The sequence below is a fragment of the Eriocheir sinensis genome, chromosome 16 (genome assembly GCF_024679095.1).
Source record: "Eriocheir sinensis breed Jianghai 21 chromosome 16, ASM2467909v1, whole genome shotgun sequence".
Lineage (NCBI taxonomy): Eukaryota > Metazoa > Arthropoda > Malacostraca > Decapoda > Varunidae > Eriocheir > Eriocheir sinensis.
Window position 1 is genome coordinate 20578513 of NC_066524.1, and position 7500 is coordinate 20586012.

At 46.7% G+C, this 7500-nt stretch overlaps 1 protein-coding gene and 1 long non-coding RNA gene across 4 annotated transcripts in view; one reads left to right on the forward strand and one right to left on the reverse strand.

The window, feature by feature from the left end:
- Positions 1-7451, reverse strand: part of LOC126999524 (ichor-like) — a 37114-nt gene extending 29663 nt beyond the window's left edge. For both annotated transcript variants that reach the window (XM_050862190.1, XM_050862191.1), the window contains exon 1: positions 6880-7451. The gene's annotated coding sequence lies outside the window, so the exon portion shown is untranslated. The remainder of the gene's footprint in view (positions 1-6879) is intronic.
- Positions 1-7500, forward strand: part of LOC126999527 (uncharacterized) — a 38639-nt gene that overhangs the window by 11470 nt on the left and 19669 nt on the right. The window lies entirely within an intron of this gene.

Below are 7500 nucleotides of genomic sequence, written 5' to 3' on the forward strand. Positions count from 1 at the left end.
ACCATCATCACCACCGCCATCATCACCACCACCATCACACCAGTCACAACACCATCACATCAATCTCCCATCAACGTATTGGACCTAAGAACACAAACTTCCTTCTTTCCTTCTTTCATCTCCTTTCCTTCTTCAGTTCCTCCTTTTCTCTCCATTATCCTTCATTCTACCTCCTCTTTTCATCATAACAGCGTCACGTCAACCGCCCATCATCGTATCCTTCCGTCCTTCCTTCCGTCCTTCTTTCATCTCCTTTCCTTCTTCAGTTCTTCCTTTTCTCTCCATTATCCTTCATTCTACCTGCTGTTTTCATCATCACCACCACCAGTATCATCACCATGCCACCACAACATCATCACCTCAACCTCCCATCATCGCATCGGGCTTAGGAACACAGACTCGCCCCGCAAACCCACCCAGCGCAACAATTAAGCGCTACATGTCATCTCTTTCGCCATTTCCACGCTCTAGATGGCACGAAAACGCACGAATACGATTGCAATGTAGCGGAAACGGTGCCTGAATCGGGATGCACACGAACGCGCACACACACACACACACACACACACACACACACACACACACACACACACACAGACACACAGTTATTTCTTAGGGCTCAAAAAACATGTTAAATGCGTTCTCATGACTGTTTCTGTACGTTCATAGCACGGAAGCCTTGCCAAACTACCACCAGGGTCAGAAAACTACCCCTGGAAAGGTCTCCTACAACGCCTACGAAAGCCTTGACAAATATATGTGCCTGGGCGTGGAGATGTTTAATGATATAGCCCGAAGACTCGTTCCGCTCGTCTGCCTAAACCGCTGCCTCGGGTCTGGAAGCCACTCGACCTAGTCACTGAGCCTCACCCTGACTCATTTGTGTGTTCATAACTGGGAATAGGGAAATGAGTGTTGATATGTAGGGAATAAGGTTGTAGAAGGCAATATTTAGGTGTATTTGACCCTTCCATTGAGCTTCGCGTTATTCACTTGTTTGTATAAAGAGAAAGACTTGAGTAATAGGTAGATAGAGATGATTAAAAGGTAAATAGACTTAATAACGTTGATAATAAAGGTGAAATTAGCTTTGTCAATGTTAAGAGAGAATGTCGATAGCATGAAGTTAAAAATAAATCTACGTTGGGAATATGAATAAATGAGAGAGAGAGGAACAGAAACAGAGAAAGAAAGAAAGAAAGAAATAAGAAATAACACTCCTCCCCCTCACTCCCCCCCTCATAAAAAAGAAAGAAGCCAACAACATCATCAACATCATAACTCCACCTCTCATAACTCCGCCTTCCACTACGTCTCTCTCCACATTCTTAAGTACGGGTTGCGGCTGGTGGCCCTGAGCGACTGTCTAGGTACGGCTTGCGATGAGGCGTTGGAGGCTCCGTGAGGTCACCGTGACTCAACCTTGGTGGAACGTCGGAACTCTCGCTTCTACCACAACACAACCTTGATATAATTGTTGTACGAGGGCTTTGATTGCTACTATTGACGGGTTGTATAAGGGGTGGATTGGAGCCCCCTTGTTGTTTTGCTTTGTTTTTGTTTTGTTGCTTAATTTTACTTCTTTTTTGATTTTGTTTTCTTTCTTTCTTTTTTATTTTATTTTCGTTCGTTCTCTCCCTCTCTCCTTCTTTCTTCTTTATTTGGTTCATTCTTTCTCTCTCCCTATGTGTTTTTCTTTCTTTTTCTCATTTCCGTCTTTTTTTTCTTTCCTTCTTTCTTTCTTTCTCGTTTTCTTTCCCTCCTTCTTTCATGGTTTTCTTTTTTCTTTACTTTATTTCTTTCCCTCTCCCTATGTGTTTTTCTTTCTTTTTCTCTCTTTCTTTCCTTCCTTTTTTTCTTTATTTTCTTTCTTTGTTCCCCTTTCCTTCTTTCTTTCTCGTTTTAATTCCCTCCTTCTTTCATTTTTTCTATATTCCATCACATCTGTTTAATCTTCTTTCCTTTCTTTCCCTGTGTTATTTCTTCCTTCCATATTTCTTTTTCTCTCATTCTACATTTCCTTTCCTTTATCATGTACAATATATTCCATCCCTTCTATTGCATTTACTATTATTTCCTTCCTTTCTGACTTATTTTCGTGTTTATTCTTTCGTTAATAGGGTCATAGTCTTAAACATTTCGTCGTTCAAGCACACGTATTTGACAAGGCTTTCGTAGGCGTCGTGGGCATTTCCAGAGATAGTTTTATGACCCTGATGGTAGTTTAATCCTTCTTCTGTACCGTGAACCTAAAGAAGCACATATTTGACAAGGCTTTCGTAGGAGTTGTGGGCATTTCCAGAGATAGTTTTATGACCCTGGTGGTAGTTTAATCCTTCTTCTGTACCGTGAACCTAAGGAAGCACATATTTGACAAGGCTTTCGTAGGAGTTGTGGGCATTTAGCTAGGTAGTTTTATGACCCTGGTGGTAGTTTAATTCTTCTTCTGTACCGTGAACCTAAAGAAGCACATATTTGACAAGGCTTTCGTAGGACTTGTGGGCATTTCCAGAGATAGTTTTATGACCCTGGTGGTAGTTTAACCCTTCTTCTGTACCGTGAACCTAAGGAAGCACATATTTGACAAGACTTTCGTAGGAGTTGTGAGCATTTGGCTAGGAAGTTTTATGACCCTGGTGGTGGTTTGACTCATCCTCTGTGCCATGAGCGTAACAAAACACTCATGACAACTATATTAATCTCCTTGTTAGCCTTTGAAAATAGGTGATGTTAGGATATAGGTTATGTGAAGGGCGGAAACGTCTAAGAACACCAACATTAGTTTTCTCTCTTTCTCGAGTGTTTTCAGGTATTCAAATCTTCTTTCAGTGGTTAATTAGTGCCCAGGTAAATTATCCTAAAGGTGGATTCTTAAAAGTGGTCAATTCTAGTGTTTAAGATGAAGAAAACTTTTATATTTCTACATTTTTAATTATATGTCTATCTACCTTCTCCTTCTTTATCTCCTCGTCCTTCATCTTCCCTTCCCAACCCTTCCCTTCCCTTACCTCATTCCCTTCTCCTCCTCTTCTCTCCTTCCTATCCCTCCTCTTTTGCCTCCCTTCTCTCCTTTTCTCATTCCCTTATTTCCCTTCTATTCTCGTTTCCTCTCTCCTATTCCTCCTCTTCTCTTGTCTTTCTTCTTATTTTTTTTCTTTTATGTTTCTCCTTCTCCTCCTTTCCTCACCTTCTCATTTTCTCTCTCCTCTTCTCCTTCTCTCATTCCCATTTTTCCGTTCTTTTTTTTTCTTTTCTTTTCTTTTTTTCTTTCTATTCTATTGTTTTATTTTGTTTTCTTCTCTTCTCTTCTCTCTTCTCTCTTCTCTTCTCTTCTCTCTTCTCTCTTCTCTCTTCTCTTCTCTTCTCTCTCTCTCTCTCTCTCTCTCTCTCTCTCTCTCTCTCTCTCTCTCTCTCTCTCTCTCTCTCTCTCTCTCTCTCTCTCTCTCTCTCTCTCTCTCGATAATCTCTCTCTACAACCCCATTCCTTCCCTCCTTCCTTCCTTTCCCTCCCTTCCGTTCCCTCTCCCCCTCCCTCCCCCCCTCCCCCCAACCCCCCCTCGAGCAATTTCCCGGTACAGAAAACACGTGTCAAATTCTTTCAACAAATATTCATTGAAAAATTTCCTCCCTTACGCCACCAAGGTCGTTGAGATGGTTACTGGGAGGTAGTTTGTGGTGGAGGAGGAGGAGGAGGAGGAGGAGGAGGAGGAGGAGGAGGAGGGAGGGAAGGGAAGAGGTATGATGAGTGAGGAGGAGGAGTAGGAAAGAGGGTTCGTGAGAGAGTAAAGAGAGAAAGAAAAGGAAGAGGAGGAGGAGGAGGAGGAGGAGGAAGGCGAAGAAGAATATGAAGAAAAAGAAAGGAGGAGAAAAAAGAAGACAACAAATAGAAGAAGAAGAAGCAGAACAACAACAACAACAACAACAACAACAACAACAAGAGGAAGAGAAAGACAAATCATTTCACTATAAAACGCAAGAAAGAGAAAACGATGAAAACATGAAAGAGGAGGAGGAGGAGAAAAAGAAGGAGGAGGAGGAGCAGGAGGAGGAGGAGGAAGTCCCTTGAATGCAATAAGAGGAGGAGGAAGAAGAAGAAGAAGAGGAGGAAGAAGGGGCCGTATCGTGCATCAGGGAGGGCAGATGGCAATGGTTAAGGATGGAAGGAAGGGAGAAGAAGGAAAGGAATGAGGGAGGAGGGGGCAGGAAGGTCTAGAGAGAGAGAGAGAGAGAGAAGTCGAGGGAGGGCTGGCAGGAATGAGAGAGAGAGAGAGAGAGAGAGAGAGGATAAGGGTACACGGTTTCTGGAAAGTCCAATTTGGATTTTACCAGGCAGACCAAACGAATTTCCTGTCCATCATCACGACCATATGGCTGTAGTAGTAGTAGTAGTAGTAGTAGTAGTAGTAGTAGTAGTAGTAGTAGTAGTAGTAATAGAAGTAGTAGTAGTGGTAGTAGTAGTAGTATGACAGGTGCAATGGGCGGTCTCAGTAGTAGTAGTAGTAGTAGTTGTAGAAGTAGTAGATGGAGGAAAGTGGATGGAGGAAAGGAGGGAGAAAAGGAGGGAAGGAAGGAGAGGAGGGAGAGTATAAATGAGCGAGTAAAGACAGGGCAGGAATGATGAATGAGAGAGAGAGAGAGAGAGAGAGAGAGAGAGAGAGAGAGATGAAACGGAATCAGCAAGTCACCTCCCAACCCACTGACATAAATATAAGAAGGATCACCACCTACTGTACTGTCTAAATCACCCCCACCACCACTATCACTACCACTACTACTACTACTACTACTACTACTACTACTACTACTACTACTACTACTACTACTACTACTACTACTACTACTACTACTACTACTACTACTACTACTACTACTATTACTATTCGCCTCATAAGTTTGACCTCCACATAAGTAACCACAATCACTAAAATTATAGAGTACCACCACCATCACCACCACCACCACCACCACCACCACCGCTATCATCACCACCATCATCATCGCTATAGGAGTCTTGTTTGGGGTCATTCAACAATTATTATTATTATTATTATTATTATTATTATTATTATTATTATTATTATTATTATTATTATTCGACTCTCAAGAACAGTTTTACTTCTGTCTGTTGAAGGTTACTAGCATACATTTATCCTCCTCCTCCTCCTCTTCCTCCTCCTCCTCCTCCTCCTCCTCCTCCTCCTCCTCCTCTTCATCATCACATTTATTCGTACTGTTTGACCTACCAACATTTTCACACACACACACACACACACACACGCACACACACACACACACACACACGAACACACACGCACGCTAACAGCCATCAGGAGGGTTGTTATAAAAATAGTTCGGAAGAGGAGGAGGAGGAGGAGGAGGAGGAGGAGGAGGAGGAGGAGGGGTTGTTTTGCTCTCTCTGAACCCTCTCCTTCCCTCCTCCTCCCTGCCTCATCCTCACCCTCACTCATTCCTTCATATCTCCCTCCCTCCCTCCCTCCTTCCCTCCCTCGTCTGATTGGTTCGATGGGAGATGAAGGGAGGGAGGGAGTGAGGGAGGGAGGGAAAGGAGAGTAAGGTGTTTTGAGTAAGCCGATGGCGTAGGATGCGGCGTGGGTGGCTGTTGGCTGGCCGTGTGTGTGTGTGTGTGTGTGTGTGTGTGTGTGTGTGTGTGTGTGTGGCGAAGCGAGGGATCCACCACACCAGTTCAACCTCCGCAATGCACACCCACAGGAAGATGGAGGAGGAGCAAGAGGAGGAGGAGGAGGAGGAGGAGGAGTCGGGTGGCGGGACAGAGTCCTTGGGACCGCTAGACTAGCGGCTCGGGTACGAGCCTCGCGACTTCCCGCAGAACTTCGCATATTTCATAATTCTTCAGCCGCGGAGACCACAGCGACCCCGCGCGACGGCCGGGGCGCGCGGTCGGGGCCAGGGGGGCGTGGGGGGTTCTGTAGGGGGGGTGGGGGGGGCGGGGTGGCACCTGCTGGACGAAGAGGTTACATGGGGGGTGAAGGGAGGGCCGGAGAGGGAGCAGAGGGCCGGGACACGAGGCATTATTGAAGGCGTTAAGCAGGATCGCCGCGAGGGACCATAGCATCGAGTCCCGTTATTATCAAGCTGCTCCGCGTGCCCTCACCCTCCACCCCCCTCCCCAGCCTTTCGCGCCCCCATAGCCTCAGGGCGCGGGTATTTTGGGGCTGCGCGGGGTGGCGGTGGTCCATCACACCTGTCTGTATGCTCACCTGTCCCCGGGCCGCCACAGGGACAGGGATAGCGGCGGGAGAGGAATGGGAAGGGTCCTGTCTCTGTCCCGTTCTGTGTACCGTTTCGTGCACTCAAGTAACCTGTGTGGGGGGGACCTGCTGCTGCTGCTGCCCGACCCGCCCGCGCCCTGCTCCTCCACCTCGTCCACCACCACCACCACCACCATGACCTGCCCCCTCCTCCTCCTCCTCCTCCTCCTCCTCTTCTTCTTCTCCTCTCCTCCTCTTCTCAGCTCATCTCCACGCCTCGCTCCTCACCTAACTTCACCTCACCTTCTCTGCTGCCAAGGGTTGATGTTCACGATTTTACCTCCTCTTCCTCCTCCTCCTCCTCCTCCTCCTCCTCCTCCTCCTCTATGCACCTGTCTATCCTCCTCCTCCTCCTTCTCCTCCTCTTCATCCTCCTCTTCACCTGCCAGTCTGTCTGTCCGCCCTCGCCGTTGACGTAACCAACACAAGCATGCACACACACACACACACACACACACACACACACACACACACACACACACACACACACACACACACACACACACATGCATATAAAGGTACACTACACTACCCCCAAAACCTTCACCCCCCGCGACACACACACACACACACAGGTACACACACTTACCTAGGGGCGGAGGGTCGGGGTCACACAGGGCTTGGTTCAGCACTCCAGAGGTACGCTCGAGAACACCTAAGACACACATTCACAGTTCCTTCTTTGCTTCTTAAAACTCCTGGGCACTGACTGGTTACGTTGTGTTTCCCTTCGCTTAGATTCCGTATTCTTTTCGTTGTTTTTATTCCGTTTTACGTCCTTAATGTGGTACCAGATGATAGAATTTCCATATATGAAGGTTATTTGACTATTCCTTCTCTCTCTCTTTCCTTCCCTTCCTTTCCTTCTCTCTTCCGCTTCTCGTACTCTTTCCCAGATGAGTTCGGAGTGAGAAAGACGAAGAAGGAGTCAGCACCGAAGAGAGAGAGACTGAGATAGCAGAAGCAGTGGTTGTAGTAGTTGGAGCAATGGAAGGAGTAGTTGGAGAAGTGGTAGGAGTGGTAGTAGTCGTAGTGGTAGTGGTGGTAGGGGACGGAGTGTAGCAAAGGGGCAAATATCCACAGAGAGAGCGAGGTTACTGCACAGCTCCGCCAGCGACCACCAGCACAAGGGGACTGAGGGTTGGTGTCCTACATTCAGTGAGCCTCCACCACCGCCGCCGCCGCCACCACCACCACTACCACCACCAGT